Source organism: Solea senegalensis, linkage group LG1 (genome assembly GCF_019176455.1).
Source record: "Solea senegalensis isolate Sse05_10M linkage group LG1, IFAPA_SoseM_1, whole genome shotgun sequence".
Lineage (NCBI taxonomy): Eukaryota > Metazoa > Chordata > Actinopteri > Pleuronectiformes > Soleidae > Solea > Solea senegalensis.
The window spans coordinates 28,668,845-28,684,787 of NC_058021.1; the positions used below are offsets into that span (position 1 = coordinate 28,668,845).

Consider the following 15,943-nt stretch of genomic DNA (forward strand, 5'->3'; position numbering starts at 1 on the left):
AGAAATAGAGTTTGGACCTCAGAGCAAATATTTCTTCTTTCTTCCCACGGTTGTAACAATGACAACTACACTTGACAAAATAAAAAGAAGTCATTAGCAGGTATTTCTAAAGGTCATTTTCAGTCAGTTTCCTTTGCAAATGTAAATGCAGCGCCGTGTAATTTATCTCAAACTCTAATAGTCCCTTAATATCCTTGAAACCTATAGTTTAGTGTAGTGGCAAGGAATGTTTAAGCTGTATAAATCAAACACAGCATTTTATTTTATAAATTTTTTTGAAGGCTGAAATTAGTCGGCTACATAAACACGAACATGTCAACATATTAAAGGCTTTTTAAGAGTTTTTTTTCTTATTAATTCTCAACGAGTCCTTAATACTAACCTCACGTGGGTCCATATATTTTATATTATTGTCTATCATATTATTACTGTTTTGTTTGCTTTTAGTGTCCATCATCCTGACCAGAAGGAACTCCACATACATAATTGACCCCGAGGGCTGTAATCCAGCATATTCACGTGTGGCCTAATGTCCATTAATGTTCATTAACCCCCAAACAAGTATGTCTGATACGTTGTTGTTGTTGTCTAACTTCCTCAGCAGCACCCAGACTGATTAATGTTCCCTCAGGTCGTGCAGGAGAATGCACTGTAATTGGTGTGAATGTGTCTAAAGTCAGTCTTCACCTGAGTGGCAGGTTTATCCTCCCTGTTGTTACAGCTAATGGCTGCATAACAACAGGCTCAGGCCGCGATCCCTCGGGGCATCAGCTGAGTGGGTGGTTGGGTGGTTGGGTGTGGAGGGGTCACCTGTCCAGACCCCCCATGTCAGTCTTGATATTATCTCCACGCACTAATTGATCAGGGATAATTGACGAGGAAAAGCTCACCGAGTGTTTTTTTTTTGTTTTGTTTTTTAGCTGCTTTTAAGTTTATCTTAGAGGCAAAGGAAGGGGTCGGATTAAAACCAGAACTTTGGGTAAATGCTGTAATAAAATGGCACTGTTACTGTTACTGTTGAGGGAGGACAAAGATATTGGCTTTTTGTGTTTTACTGATGATTTAAATGCAAAAAATCACCCCTAAATGTCAGGATGTGTGGTACTTACTTATAAAAAGAAGAACAATACATTAAAAATGATGTAATCTCTGTTGTTTCCTCACTAAAGTATGTTCCAAAATGTACATTTAAGGAAATTATGTATAAATAAAAGCATATTATATTGTTTTAATTGTCATTTTGTTTTAGATTTCATGTAATACAGACCAAACGATAGTACATCTGTGTTTTATAAATTATATGTACTGTATATATTTTATATTTAATATAAAACATAGAAGATGCTTTATTTGAAGTAAAATATTGTAATATTCAACAGAGCAGGTCATACTTTAACTCGGCATTGTCTTTTCTTACGGTACATGTGACTATAATCTCTTTGAATCAGTTTGTACATAAACACAAACATACAAATATAAAGGTTATATACAGTTAAGAGATTTCTATGCAACTTCATGGATTCATAACACCTACAGTATGTTTGCATGAAGCAGCAACACAACAAGTTATCTTCAGGTAAAAAGCAAGAAACTGAGACAAAGCAGCGAGTTCACAGCTCCAAGCTCAGGAAACCAGGGCGTGTTTGTGTGTGCGTGTGTGTGCATGTGCGTGTGTGTGTGTCCCGGGGCCTCGCTGCCAGCAGTCTGCCATGAGCCACTCAGAGATTACAGCAGCACCGCCGGCTACATTAACACAGCAGCACTTAATCATGGCACTGCGGTAATCTCATCTCAGGTAGCTGCCTTTCACACACACACACACACACACACTGAGTCAGCTGCAGTTTATGTCATTCAGCCTCCCATACAGGCTGAGCTGTATTTGACTAAGATGCAAACGTAGTCGAAGTGAATGTGTTTTAGTCATTAAAGCTGTGGTTGAATGTACTGTACACTTTGAATAAACAGGGTGTTTAAACAATACGATATCCTCTCTGTGTGTGTGTGTGTGTGAGCTGCATCCAGGTGCAAGCAATTATCCCATATTGATTTTACTTTCTTTTATTTTGCACTATGTTCAGAAAGTAGAAAGGCAAACAGAACAGGCCTTTTCAGAAGACTGGTTTATTCAAAGGCTAAAACAACATTATTATTATTATTATTAATAATAATAATAATAATAATAATAATAATAAGTAAGATATTAATTAATGTAAAGACATGGCACAGTGATTATGCAATATTGCTTATCAATATATTGTTGTTTTCTCTGTGTTGCTTTAAGGATTTTAAATGTCAGTCAGACAAAACATGAATCACTATAATTGTGGGTTAAATCACAAGCTCCTTGGCATACAAGACAACGACAAAACCACAGATAATCTAGTGACTCTTCATGCATTCTTTGCATTAACGCCGTGTGAACATGCAGGCCTCGTCTCGTGTTACGATGACAACAGGACACACATGCGTATAAAACAACCTTGAAACCTGAATCATTGTTTGAAATGTCTTCATAAATGGCACACACACACACACACACACAGAGAGGGAGAGAGAGACTAGTCAAGGTAAATCTTCCCATGTCCACTTCTAGAGAGACAGCGAGGCTGCGAGGGCCCAAACTGATTAAGTCATTGATAGTAGATTGCGAATGCAGCATGAGAGACAGCTGCAGGAGAGGGTGTGTTCCCTCTCTAAAGCAGGGCTGGTTGCTCATAATCCCAGGCATATGCTGTCCCTCTCTGGCCTGATCGCTTTTATGGTCCCTGCCTGTCACACCACCGTCCAGTTGTGGTCCCACTATATATAGTCCCACAGATCCAGTCAATCTCCCCTCGGCATTGCGACTCAAAAGTCTCTCTTTTTTTCCCTTCTGATTGCTGTGTTGCTCTTCTCACACTTTCTGTTAAAAATAGTGTGCTGATAAATTGAACAGGTACCCCCACCCCCCCACCCCTCCCCGCTCACACACACACTGTGCCACACACAGTTGTCATGTGCTGTGTCAAACTTCACAGGGATTATTCACATATGGCTTTTCTCTTTACTGCACAGTTTCAAAACTATGTTGTCATAATAAAGAGCAACATGATTATAAAGCTTTGGATTGGTTCATCTTTCCCAATTCTGCTGAGATGACCGATCGTGAGCACTCGGAGCTTGTAAATGTATTGCATTATTTCACTGAAAAGGTGTCAGCCAATAAAACACCAACATTCAAGTTATCTCTTCTATGATTCACATTTAAAACTCGCCTCAAAAAACATTTTCCTTCCTATCAGAGAAAAACTAAACATCTTAAAATATGCAATGAAACCAAAAAAATCATCACACATTATATACATATATACACACGTATGTATATATAAATATACATAAGTACATAGATTATCTACAAAACATTGATACATGGGAGAAGCTGTGTAAAATGATGCATCGGACAACAATATTGTACTGTGCAAGTAATAACATTTTTAATCTACTTAAGGAGAAAGGGGATAATTGAACTCGGGGCTTTGTTTAACAACAACAAAAATAAAAGGGACTTCATAGTGAATAAAGGTGTAAAATTAGATGCTGATATGAAAAACAGCTGCAGCACAAATAAGTACAATACAGCAGGAACAAAATGTCCATTTTGGTGCCAGATAACATTTTTCAAGCGAGCTGGTGCATTTGTTTCAGTCAGGAATTGACTCAGGGAGCTGAATCAACTCCAGGCCTCTCCTGATCAGCTCTGCTCTCCCTCTCTCTCTCCGTTCTTTTGTTTGAATCCCCTCGTGGCATTCAGGACAATTTTTAGCTCATGTCCAGGCGGGTAGTGAGTATAAGATGACTACATCAGCAGTCAGTTTCCTCTCCACTGTGTTTTTCTTTGGGAGGCTAAAAGGTGTTGGCAGAACGCAGCCACACTTTGCTCTCTTTAAGACTCTCGTATCCTCTCGTTACAGGATTCCCTGTTGGCTCTGGAACGTAATTTGTAGGAAATGTAAGGAAAGTGAGCAACACTGAAGAACAGTGACGAACTTCACCTTCAATTGAGTCAGACGGCATTACTAAGGAAAAGGGAAATAAGCAATTTCTAATTTTTAAAAGAGGCACACACATTAGTGTGTACAGAATTCCCGCAGCTATAAATCACAATGTGAGTAAAGCTACAAGCGTCATTGTAAGGGCCCTGAGCTTACAGGGCACTTCCTGTTGGTGGCAAATGGTCGAAATTTGCCAAATATTCGATGTTTGCTGTGGCTTCGCCCCTTTGACTTGGCGAGACATTCTGATAACTTTTCATCGCTGATGTTTCCAGTACAAAATTATGAATGTGATGTGATGAACGTACTCAGACGAGCAAATGCAACTCACCAAAATGGACGCCACATTCAAAATGGCAGACTTCCTGTTGAGTTGAGGCCATGGTCCTAATGGTCTTTGTTGTTCGTCTTGGGCTGTGACATGTTTCCACCAACGTATTTCACCTTTTGGGGCACTGCTGAGCCATTTCGCACCACTTTTATTTCATTTTTCCCTAATTTTGTAATTTGTTTCGCCAGTTCTGATTTGAGTGCCAATTTTCACCTACATTTAGCGCCTCAAAATGTGATGATTTCTAAAGAAAAATAAATAAATTCCAGGTACTCCTTGCACCACTGTGAGTGCTCTGCTCCTAATAAACATTGATAATCAAGGCAGCTAATGCCTGTGAATGCACCACTTACTACCACTAAGTTAGGTTATTGAAATAAAAAGAGTGGTCCTGAAAAGTAATGAAAATACTCAACAAATGAAAATAATGGAAAACGGTTGAAATGGTGACTATTGTGATCGGACAGTTACAGCAATTACAGCCTTCTAACATGATGGGCGGTGAAATAGCTATAAACAAATTGGATATCAGTTACGTTTTTGATAAATGGTCAAATAAATAAAGCTATTAAAATGAAAGTAGCTTGTCAAGTATGTAGCAGGACCACCACATAATGTAAAGAAGAGCTAACAATAGCAAATAGTGGGCTAAATGAACTGGGTGATGGACAAATAATTTAAATACTTTAAAAAGATTTTAAAGAATGTAATGCGATAAATAACACTTTAATAGAATCTAAACCATAGCAATAGTTATGGGAATGAGTGAAAGTATAGCTGTGATGGAGAAAAAGTCAAAAAAAGTTAGTTAATAGCATGTAGATAGCATCTTATGTGTATGTATAATATATATATATATACACACACATACATATATTATATACATATACAATATATAATCACATGTAATGGACATGAATGGTTAATATACTAAACATGACACATTTAATGGACTGCTAACTAAATAATAGTCATATAAACAAATAAACAGTTGAATGTTGTCTTAACAGTCATAATAGTTCTGGTTGAATAGCTACAGTTAGCTTAAACAATGGCTAAAGAATGAATAAGGAGCTTAAGGCAATGGATAAAACCGCTGAAATATTTAAAAATGAATTCTAAAAATAGGTGGATAAAAAAAATTTAATAGATGTACCACACCAAATTCAGTTGAACAGCTAACGATAAAGATAACTTCATTCATCCCCAAGGAAGGAAAGTGCAGTGTTATAATCTAATATAATCTAAACACACAAAATATATAAATGAAGATAAATTAATAATTGAACTGTAAAGGTTAGTCTTATAATAAGATACAAGGTGCATTGTAAAAACACAAACAATTTGAAAACAACACACTGTCTGTGTGTGATTGTATAGTTATTAAACTTAATGTAAAATGGTGGCTAAAAATTGAAAAGGATTATTTTAAACATAAAAAACATCTTAAATTAACCTATAGACAGTTACATGTGTTGAAAGTGCTTGTGGAAGAGTGAATGGCATGACAGAGTGATGAATGTAGTCTGGCAAAAAGACAAATTTATGGTTGGCTGTTTTTATTCAATAACAACAAAAAAAAAGTGTTTATAGGTAAAGCTCATGAGATAAATGCCGACCATTGTCTGTCTGTGTTTTTGTGAATCTTTCACAGAGCACCTGTCCTCACTTCCTCCTTCTGCTGACTCCTGTTTGCTCCATCCATGAAAGATTGGCTGGGAACATCCTTTATCTGAGAGAGGAAACCATGCTCTGTGAAATTCACACCAACAGGCACCATTTTGGGAATCACCGGTAGGACTTCCTAAAAAATAAAAATACATAAAATATGGTCTAAATAAAGGGAGAGAGGGGCCAGAGTGTCATGACCTGGGTCAACTCCCTTTTGTCTGTGTCTGTGTGTGTGTGTGTGTGTGAGCAGCTGACACGTTGTATTTACGATTAACAGTACTTCCATTGTTTATTATTTGTCAAAATACGTTAATATATGTTGTTGTTTTTTTACCACGATTGCACAACTGTTTGAGAGTTAAAGTAAAATGAAGCGTGGTGACTGACTGTTTAAATGGATCTACACATTATCCCATAATATTTGTTCATGAAGTAAATGAACAAATATTTTTAATAAAAATAATAATAATAATAATAACAAAAAATAATAATAATAATAATGTCCAGTCTCATGTTTTTAGGGAAATCAGGTCAGTACAGTGTCTAGACACTGTTTGGTATTTTTCTTTTTTAACACCACAGTCAGTCTGAGAACCGTCTCTCACACAGGAAGAGTATTTGTGTTCATGTTTTCACAAACTGAACTTCAAACAAATATCAAAAACATTTCCAATGAAACAGCAAACAGTCCACTTCCAGTTCCCCAAAAGTTGACGGTGTGTTCCTCCCTCTGCAGGTTGTGTCTCCTCTTGGGTGGACCCTTGTGTCTCAGTCCTGAGAGAGACAGATACGATCAGGAACTAAGTCAAATTTACAAAAATCCACGAATAACTATAAAGCTAAGGAACCTGTACAATTTTAATGTTTTCTTGATTTGAAAGAAGTCACCTGTACTGCCTCTTGTTGCCACCAGGGGTCAGCTGTGCACAGGACTATATGAGGTAGACTGTCAAATCAAGAGTTAATCCAACATAATTTATGAATTTCTCATTATTACTCACATACGAAGGTTTAAGTGAGCGATAGCAGAGGTTCAAGATTAAGATTACTTTGTATTTATCATGGAACATTTTTTATCATACATAATATAACATATTATATAACATATCATAGATAAAGTGTATATAACAGTATATAACATTCTCATATGTGAAATTTCTCTCTCTATTATAATTATTGATTTATTTTAACTTTTATTGAACAAGGAAATAATAATAACAATAAAATTAATAATAACTATAATAAAACTTCCTGCATTTAATTAAATCCATACAGTATTTATCTAATGGCAGTTTATATTCTGAGTAAAGGCAAAAGGAGCAGTTATAATCTTTCTAGTCTAACTACAATCTTAATCCTTTGTGTAAAAATATAGTTTTGATGAATCAAAAAGACTCCACATAAAAACATTATTAATACAAACAAAGACTACATTATTAATAACAATTAAAAAAAGGGAAAACCTGTAGTTCAGTTACAAGTGAATAATTCAGTTTAAAAATGTCACACTGCTTTTGTGAGGGAAACAATTCAAATCGGGAGTGAAATGGATTGTTTAAATAATTTAAGAATCAATGATTACGTATGTAAATTAATGTAACCCTAACTGTTGTGCTGTTTTATTTATAAAGCAAGAAATGTAATGTAATTGTTCTAAATCTATTATTAGAGGTATAAAACAATTCTTTGCAGAGCTAAGAAGGATTGTAACGTGTACCTCATGTATGGTTGTGCTCTGTAAATTGGGATTTGCAGGCATAGGTCATTCCGGGGTCGTGAAAGAGTGAAAGGATGAATAAGCATGTGTGAGGCGTCATGCTCTGAGAGGCTGCTGCTGCTGCTGCCGTGTCCAGGTGAGGTGGTCGGTCACGCAAAGCCCGGTATTTAAAGCTCCAGCTCTGTTTCAGGTGACTGTGGATGAGGAGGTAGAGGTGGTTCAGTTCCCGCCTCCTTCAGTCTGGATGTCAGCTGTTCCTGAACATAGAAGAGTTAAGAGTCAAAAGAAGAAAAAAATACCCCCCAAAAAAAGTCGATCTTCATAAGATTCCTTTTCTGTGTCGAGACCTAATGTCGGCTTATTGGTTTCAAAGAATCATACAGTTTATACTTTATTCATCAAGTTTTTATACACGATTTAGGAGGTGATCCCTTCATTTTCCATACACAGACTGACTTTCTAGGTGAATCATAAAACACCAAAATGTCACTGAGCAAAAAAGATGAAGTTTAACATTTTTGAATTTTAGTTATTTCTTTAGTAAATCTTCATCTTAACTTGCAATGTACACATTTTGGATTATTTTCTGTTCTAAAGATGCAGGACACATTGAAGTACAATATTTTTTATTTTAATACAGTTTTACACTGGTATAGATGCATATTATTATCTAATATTATTAAACAATCAATATACTGTATTGCTTGTCAGGGCTATGTGTAATAAAAATGGTGCTTTGTCATTAACAGGAACAGAGGTTTGTGCTTTTGTGTCACTGAGGCTATTTTATTTTATGTCTGATAAGAGTCAGAAAACAGAACTAAAAACCAGAATTGCTGCATAAAGTCCTTTTGATGATGACTTTTTAATTTATTGCTGACGTTTTAAACTATCACTCCTGCAAAATATATCTTACTTTAAGTAATTATAAGTCCTGCAAAATTCATCAAATTGCCCTAAAACTCTCACGTTTGGTGAGTTTTCTTGATGATGATGATGATGAAAGAATCACAACAGTAATTTCACAAGTGCAGCTTCTGTCAATGCAAATAAATCCATAGTTGATGTGGAAAATTTCTCACTCATGTCAATGTTAAACTGTAAACTCACTAGTATTATATTATATGGTGTTTTAAAAAAAATTTATTTTCATATTTTGATTTGTTCTATTGCAAAGTGCCTTGTTACTTTATTTTGAAAGGCGCTACCTAAAGGGAATTTAACACAGGATGTAGGTAAAGATTAGATCAATTAATGTAGTCATATTAAAAAAAGGTTAAATATGGTTATAACAACGTATGATTTGAATTGCCTTATATGTTTACATTATATTATAATAGAAGTAATATTCTTATTCTTCCTAATTGTTCAGTTTTTCTGTTTAAAGTGCAATACTTCAATCAACACAACAATCCTCTCTTTTCTGATTTTTATGTATTTTACTCGTCAGTAATTTCATATTTCTCATGGAAAAACTGGATATGTGTGAATGTCAAAAGTGATGTTTTTGTTTTTCTTATACGGCAGTAAAGACATTCTATTCTCATCTATCAAAGTCGGGTGTGTCACAGCTGCATTAAAGCATCACATATTCCAGAGATGGTGGAGACGAGACACATTTTGAATGAAAACAGTCATGATGTGTTTCAGCACATGGAAAAGCAACACAGTCACAAAGTCGTCGTCCGGCATAAACAATGTTAACTACCTGAGTGTGAGACTGATGGAGGTGCTAACCTGTTTTTGAACCCTGAACATCAGGAACACTGATCTTTAACAGCCCACAGAGAGAAGTCAAACAGTGGGCGACGCAGAGTCACCACATCCTTTTGTTGTCGGGTTCACAGAAAGTCAAGGCCAACTCAATAAGTCTTTATCTTGGCTCTGGTGTAGGTGTGTGTATGTGTCTGTGTGTGTCTTTAGGACGTTGTCAGGACCAGTAGTCCTCATGGAGACCAAAACCTGGTCCTAAAAAAGGACTGAGGTTAAGTTTAGGTTAAGGATTAACTGGTAGTTAAAGTCTACGTGCACATTCCCCTGTGTATGGCCATTGGTAACGTGTGTGTAGTGTAGTACAGAGTCTGGAAAGTCCATTTGTGTGTTGGTCAGGATGCCAGTGTCTCACACAGGGAGGCCGCCTGTCTCGCCCCTCCCTCCCCCCGCACTCAGCTCTGTCGCTCACTGACTGATCTTTAATCAGAGGAAGGTTGTCTGATGTGAGCACAGACGGATAAATCACTCCTCACCCACGCTGCTATCTGGGTCGTGCGTAGCCAGGGTGTCCCGTCAGCAGACTGGCCCTCCGCCCGCACCCTTCCAAAGCTAACAGCCATGTGGAATGCAGCCCTTTGGTGAGGAGGACCCTGCCTGCCTCTGCCCTCTGGAGAGGAATAGTCCACATTCTGCACATATCAGTATTTATATTGCCGCTCAGCGGCATCGGTTGTTGATGCACTGTATCCTCACAGGCCACAGATTCACGAGTTGCCGGCTTTGCCACATTAAATTTTATCTGCTGCGTGACGTTTACGTACATTATGACAGTTTAATTAAGGTGATCAAAGAAACCCAGCTATTTCCAAACTAAAGAATGTTTAAATACTGAAAACAATGTTTGTTTCAAGCACCAAAACCTGAAAAATGCATATTATTTACAAACAGAAATGAGACAGAACTTAATATTTGAATTTCAAATCAGGCCTCAGCAACTGTAAAGTTAAAGAAAATAATGGAGGAAAACATCATACATACCATGTTTACTTAACATCTACTTGTTGACTTTAATCATGATTTACTTTACTAATCAAGAATGTTTTACAAGGACTGGGAGCTAAATTACAAAACTGATTAGTAAAAACGTACATTTGCTTATTTTTACAAACTCTCGCAGTCCAATTTGCAGTACCGTTGCGGCCCACCAGGGATCCGCAGCCCACACTTGTTATACTTATACAAGTATTGCCGGGGGAAAAAAGCAATTTAAATTGTCTTAATGAAGAAAAGCCATCTTAATCATCTTACTAAACAATTTATACTCTTTATCACATTTATTTTTTAATACAATTATCTTTATTTTGCACTAAAATAGAAGCAAATAGAAGCAAAATATATAATAGAATTAAAAGAAAGAAAGTACATTATTTCAGTTCAATTCAGGTGTTTGGACTGGAGTTTAAGTCATAAGTAGCTCAAGCTGTCAAATAAATGAAACAGAGGAGTAGAAATAAAGTAGACTGTGAAAAAGGTCTTACCTTTAAGTAAGAAAAGCCAGAATTATCACCTCAGTGTCAGGGTTTATAGGAGACGCTCCTGCACTCATGAAACATCTAGATCCCTCGTGTTTTGTCGGACAGGTTTACATTCAGTCCCCCGAGTCGAAACTAAACATAAAACAGAGGCAGTGTTCAGTTTCTACTCTGCACAGATCTGAAACAAAGTCCAGCAGAACTGAAGCTTTGCTGCAAATCTGCGTTCTCTCAAACCACAGCTGAAGACTTTCCCTTTTTTTAACCACAGCCCAATAACTTTCTTTTAACAGGAAGGAATATCATTGTACAACAATTAAACATTAATAAGAAGAAAAGCCAGACAACAAAAGGAGTTCATCTATAGTAAACAAATTATCGTGAACAAAAACTTCTTCTTATAAAGATATAGTAAGGATGAACAAAATGGTACATACAGTGTGAAGTTCAAGAGTGACTTGTTTTTTTCCTCTTATGTTGTTTTGAATGTTTCTCTACAGCTTCCATTCAGAGAGAGAAGGACTTACTTCATCCAAACACCTTTTTGAATACTGAATTATTAATTATTTTGTTGTTAATCTCAAGAAATGTCACTATGACTTGTATTTCATTACAAGTTGTTGCCTGTTTATTTATTTTTTTATATATATGTTATTAATTACTACTATTACTATACGATATTACTATTTAAATTCTTCTTTTTTTCTAGATGTTTTTTGAATTGCCTTGCATAAGAAACTTTACATCACTAAATAGCATTGAAGGTCCATAAACTGAACATGAAATAAATATTAAAACATTCTTCACAAGTGAAAAATGTGAAGAATTGGTTTTAGTGGCTGAATTATATTCAGCCACTAAAACCACGGTTCTCAAACTGTAGTACGTGTACCAGCAGTGGTACACAAGCTTCCTTTGGTGGTACTTCAGAAATCAGAAATACTGCTCCACTGTATTTACCAGGATATGTGATGGAGTGCGTAGAAAAAAGGCCAGTATGTTTACACAACTCAACTGTTTTGATTGTTATTATTAGGCCCTGAGATGGGTCAATGACTGGCAGAACTGACATTTATTTTGATGCACTGCTTTTTCTTTCTTTTTTTGCTGTGTCAGATTCTTTAAAAAAAACAGTCTCATTTGTTCCTAGCGGCAGAAAATGTCACCTTCCCAAAAACTGCTGGAGAAATATTTAGTATTTGTTCCAAATGTGTCCAAATATTAATATCCTCATTCAACACAGACAAAAAGGCTTGGCAATAAAAAACACAATGGCACAAAATGTCCCTCGGAACTCTAAAGGGTTAAAAAAATAATCATTTGAGTCACCTAATCTCTCTCTCCTAATGTAGGTGGTATAAAAGGTGGTATAAAAGTTAAGACCTCAGACCTGGATATATCTGACTTTACACTAGTGTCTGCATGTTCCTAACTTCTTATATTAAAATGTAAATGTATAAAATACCTTGTTTAGGTCCCAGAACTGCCAGTTAAGAACCAATGTTTGTCAAAGCAGACATTGCTAAGATCATAACGAGATTAAGAAAAATACAATCATATGAAAACAATCCCCGGGCCGTGAGTGTAATTACAGAGAGAATGGTGGTCAGTTTGAGTGCAGCCTAATTGAATAATGGTCATATCAGTGAACGAGTGGGAGTGTGGAGTGATTTACCGCACAGGGGAGCGTGCTTATCTCTCCTTCTGTCCCATGCAGGAAACACTGGGATGTCACCAGGCAGATTAAACGCTTGGCACAGCTGATGCGGAGTGCTCAAAATGGACGGGGTGGGGAACTCTGACTGCTGTGCGAGGGGTTTCGGAGCAGAGGGGACGGGCGGTGGTGTGACCTTACGAGTCCTGTTTGGCAGCGATTCATTCAAAACCTGGGAATTCCACTGGAAGTTAAGAGGGGAGGAGGGGGAGGGGAATTTATAACATCATGTAACCTGAATGGAATTTTAAATAGTAAGCATATTTCTTGCTGGGGTCAGTTTTATTTTTTTACATTCATGAACTCAAACTGGTCCCAAAGGAAAAATGGAATGGACTCAGGAATATTTGTTCATATTTGAACATTCCTGGTGGTAGAAAAAGAGGGTTTGTTATGTTCAAATTATTGTCAAATGACCAATGTAGTGGTGTAAGTATAAAATCGAAGAATAAATACATCTGTAATGTTGGGAAACATTTAACATCAGGACATGAAATTCAAATTCAATTTAAATAACTATAGTCAACTCAAAAAGCTTCATAAAACTTTATAACATCAAAAGTGGCCAAAACATTCAGTCTGGCAGCCACAGATTGAAAATCAATGACAAATAGAAAAGAATAGTTGTTTTGGCAGATAAAACTAGGCAAACAGAGCAAGGCACTGGGTCACTGTAGAGGCCAAAGGTCGCACATATCCGGCAGTCACATGTTATTTATTTAAACAGCGTTGGTAGCTCATAACATTTAAAAAATGCCACTTTTATTTTGAAAGTCTGTAAATGTGTGTAATTTTAAGCTCATACTGACCACCAGTTTTTCACTTGACTGCCCAGACTAGATGCTTGGAGGCCCTAAGGTCATTTAAGTTGAGACCCCACATTAATCTCTGTGTGTTTAGATCCAATGTAGTCTGTTGACATTCCCATGCTGCACACAGGAAGTGATTTGTTTTATGTCGAGACAGACGGGTTGTAAAAGTTCAATTCTGCTACACTTACTGCAGTTTGACGGGATAAACGCATCTCGTCCCCACATCCACCCGTGCTCTACTGCTGTATACACACAAACGCTCCCGCCATGAGGTCTGACAGTCCATTTCCAGATGAAGGCGCAGCCTAAAAATAACATCACATTGTTGCATGTTCACAGCGTCTGAACAGAGGCAGAACAATAACATCAACAGCATTCAAAAACCATCAGAAGTTACGCACGGCGGCTTTAAAGCCAGCTCATGTTTCAGGCTCCTCTGCTTGACTTTTTAATTGTAGTGATTGTGAATGTTCAGAATGACTCGCAGTGCAGCTGCATCACTTATAATTGAATTCCTGACAGCTGCAGTGTCAGGAATTCTGTTATTACAAGGGCCATGAAACACGCAGGGTGATTTTTTTTACATTTAAACGGACTAAAAACATGGTTTCAAGTCAACACATATTGATGCTATTTTACACCGAGCCTCCGGTGTCGTCCGGCTCTCCTGAGCGAAAGCCGACTGGAGACTCTTTGCCTGTCAAAATGAGGCAATACACACGGTGAGGTGTTTGATGGGAACACAGGCAGACAGATCTGGAGGAGCAGCTGCACGGAGGACACTGGGACAAATATAGAAAGGGGACAAGGGCCAAAACATATCACACATTTTTTCCCATTAACAGCATAGGTTTGAATCTAACTTGGCGCCAATTAGTTGCAGTATAGGCACAAGGACTTAAAAATAGAGCATAGCATGGGTGGCAATACAGCCGGCACGCCGAGACAGATATCTCTGTCATGGCGGCGTGTGATTTCACATGTAATCATGTGAAGGAAAAATAACAGTATTCATATCACCAGCTGGTTCGTTATAACTCGTGACGTGGAGGGCTATGTGACAGATGGGCGCTTCAAACATTTGTTGCTATTACCTGTCATGCTACTTTGAGTGCAGAGCTCCAGCTTAGGACTATTTTCAGTGCGATTGGCCGAGGGTTTGGCAGGATCTGAGCTGCTCTATCAGCAGCACCAGCCCGCTCTCTTTCAACATTTGCTTGTGTCTTATCTCTGCAGCAGAGGCCTGGAATGAGGGGCATGCAGGGCTTCGGATCTACCTGTTTACTCTAAGGGTTTGCTCCATTGTCCCAACCCCACCACCACCACCACCCTCACCCTCTGTCCTCCCTCCTCCACAACTTCCTTTGACAGATTTTTCACATTTTTTCAGCCCGGTGTTGTTTTGGAAACAGGTCAGAAGCTCAACCTTCCACTGTGGCATTTCTGAATCCACACTGGAGTCGGGCTGAGCAGAAAATTCTTTCCTACACCACATATCGTCTCCTCCTCTACATACACACACACACACACACCTGCCATAGTTGTAGAGCCGTAAACTAAACAGCACGAGTGTCATCGCTTTATCCTTTTATAGTGAGCAGAAACCTGATCACTTCTGAGCGATTCCTTCAGTTCAGCCCCAGGTTTACCGAGGAACAAACTAATCCCCCCGCTCACGTCAGAAATAGACTCACTTGGGTCCAGTTCTAGTGGCTGTTATGCAACTTGTGATACTGCATGGTTAAGCATATACATGACTGTCTTAATACCCTCAGTATTACAGGCCAACCTAATCTACTGGACTCCACCACGCTTCTAAAGTTAATTGTATTTCTGGAACAGGCACTATTCTGTTACACGTGTATTTCTGTAGCGGCCTCTGCGTGAGTTTGCTATTATTGGTTCAAGTTATATTTAATTTTCTTACACAATACGTTCCCACGAGTGGGTTAAATATACAAAAGACAAAGCTAGACTATGATATTTTAATTTGTTTGTAAACCGGTGACAGAGATCACGACTAAATATTTAATACTGTGCCTGGTTGCTTTTGTGATTTGAAGCTCAGTTCATTTTATTGCATATTCTTTTACTGTTTTACTGTTTTTGTTTTGTTTTTTGTAATAATTAAAACAAATGCTCTGATTTTTCAAGTTCATAAATGTCAATATTTTTTTTTTTCTCTCCACCAAAGAAATAATTAAAACTGAATAATTTGGTGGACATTTTTTGAGAAAGACGATTAACATTTACTGAAACAAACATTTCTATCTATTAATCAAGAAGACAATTAACCAGAATAAATGATTACGAACAAAATTTCTAGTTATATTTACTGGGTTATTTGCTTATTTAAATATCTGCAAGCTTTTTGATTTATATGATTTGTTTAGTAGCGAATTTGCACATTTTGTTAATT

At 37.3% G+C, this 15,943-nt stretch overlaps 1 long non-coding RNA gene across 1 annotated transcript; it reads right to left on the reverse strand.

Annotated features, from left to right (window-relative positions):
- Positions 1-6,497: 6,497 nt before the first annotated feature.
- On the reverse strand, positions 6,498-11,161 carry LOC122778591. Its single transcript, XR_006361449.1, has 4 exons — positions 11,005-11,161; positions 7,754-8,010; positions 6,925-6,982; positions 6,498-6,810 (listed from the first exon to the last, which is right to left on the reverse strand). It is a non-coding gene; the product is annotated as an uncharacterized LOC122778591 (long non-coding RNA).
- Between the last annotated feature and the right edge of the window lie 4,782 nt (positions 11,162-15,943).